Source organism: Echinops telfairi, unplaced genomic scaffold, assembly GCF_000313985.2.
Source record: "Echinops telfairi isolate 266 unplaced genomic scaffold, ASM31398v2 ScPeMD7_7473;HRSCAF=8511, whole genome shotgun sequence".
Taxonomy (NCBI): domain Eukaryota; kingdom Metazoa; phylum Chordata; class Mammalia; order Afrosoricida; family Tenrecidae; genus Echinops; species Echinops telfairi.
Genome location: NW_022111377.1, coordinates 8,203,712 through 8,205,700, shown reverse-complemented (window position 1 = coordinate 8,205,700; position 1,989 = coordinate 8,203,712).

Sequence of the window (1,989 nt, the reverse complement as noted above, 5' to 3'; positions counted from 1 at the left end):
CAATCATGCTTCTTACAATCCCTGTCATATTACCAAGAGAGATAATAAAAGCTTCCGTGAAATGACCATAACTAAATCTTTTCACGTTATTTCAATGGACTAATTTTTAAAGACTAAAATACTACCGGAAAACTTTTTCCAGGAAGAAAATATTATGCTAGAGCATTGTGATGGCAAGTTTTGGGGAATGAAGACATGCCAAATCTTGTTTACCATATTTAAAATGTTTACAACTTACTGGGCCATTTTATTTAATTAAGAACACTGTCATGGTGTAGGGTATGGTGTTGTAAGTATGTGTCCTTCATTAGACTTTTAAAAGTTTTAATAAGAGAAAGTAGACTTAAAAAAGTAAAATGGAAAAAAAAAATTTTTAAATAAATCAATAGTTATAGTCTCAGAAGCCCACAAGGACAGTTTTGTCCTGTCTTATTGGGTCATCACACTGAGGCACACAGAGATTCCCTTAATTTATCAACTCAATGGCAGTAAGGTGTTTGGTTGTTGTTTTGCCAAAGAGAACACGTTTTCTGATTTGTATATTATAGATGATCATCTCTTGCTCTTTTACTTCATATAAATGGAAGTATTTATGGTGTTTGTTTGCTTTTTGATGGGAGAAAATAGATCTTACTTCTTTCCCTCAGCATAATGTTTTTAAGATCCATTCATGTCATTTTATGCATCAGTGGTTGTTTTCATTTTCTATTGCTGCGTAGTATCCCATTGTATAAATATACTTTAAAATAGTATACATTCAAAAAAAATAGTATACATTCATCTATTGGAGGAATTCTGGGCTGCTAATGGAAATCTCGGTGGTTGGAACCCATCAGCCAATGTGCCGGAGAAAAACGATGAGAGAATCGCTTCCACAGAGAGCTAGATATACCTGTAGGAACCCTGTGGGGTAGTTCTGCCCAGTCCAGCAAGGTCGCTTTAAGTGAGAGTACATTCACAGTGCATTTGATATTGGTTTCCAGTTGCTGGATATTTGTATAATTACTATTCTAGATAAAGAGGCTGTAATATTCTTGTACAAGTCTTTTTGTGAAAATCAAGTTTCATTGGAGTGGAATACCTGGGTTGTACGGTAAGTGGATATTAACTGTGAAAAAGCTGAATTCTGCCAAGCAGTATGAAGAAAATCCCAGTAAACATCTATACGTGTTGTTATGTAGATATACCACTCAGTTTTCTTTGGTATACAAAGGGGTACCCCCACCCCTCCAAAAAAAGCCCAGAATTACTCTGGGTGGAGTGGAGCTTTCATCGTATGCATTTTTCAAGCAACTCGCCCTGAGTTAGTGCGCCCAGTGGCGTTGCCTGGGAAAGTTCTCTCTGGCCACAGTGAATTTTTCATAAAAGCAGTAGTGTTTTTTATTGATGGCTGATTTAAGAGAACAGCATACAGCTGTGAGATTTTGTTTCCTGCTCGGGAAAAAGGCCACAGAGTCTGCTGTGATATTGAACACAGCTTACAAGGACAGTGCTATGGGAAACACTCAAGTGTACGAGTGGGTTTTTCATTGCCAAAAAGGTAAAATGCCAGTTGATGACAAACCTAGTTCTACACGTCTGTCAACTTCCCGAAGATGTCAACTTGTACTGCATTTAGCGTTAATTCCATCAGGTCAGACTGTTAATCAAGCTTTCTATTTAGAAGTTCTGAAAAAATTTGCTTAACACTGTGTGACAAAAACGGTGGCAGATAGGGGACTAGTTTTACCACCATGACAATGCACCTGCTCACACAGCCAGCTCAGTGCACCAGTTTTTGGCCCCAAACAGCTTGCCTCTCTTGCCCCACACACCTTACTCACCTGTGGGGGGAAAGGCCAGCCCCCCAACAACTAATCATGGGTTCAGTAAGCGCAATTGTATGGTTAAGATACATAAAGATTATAATAAAGTCATAGAGAGCATGAGAGATAGAAGAGAGATTGAAATAATGGAGTCACTCACACCACTGGTCCTATAGGGCTCATC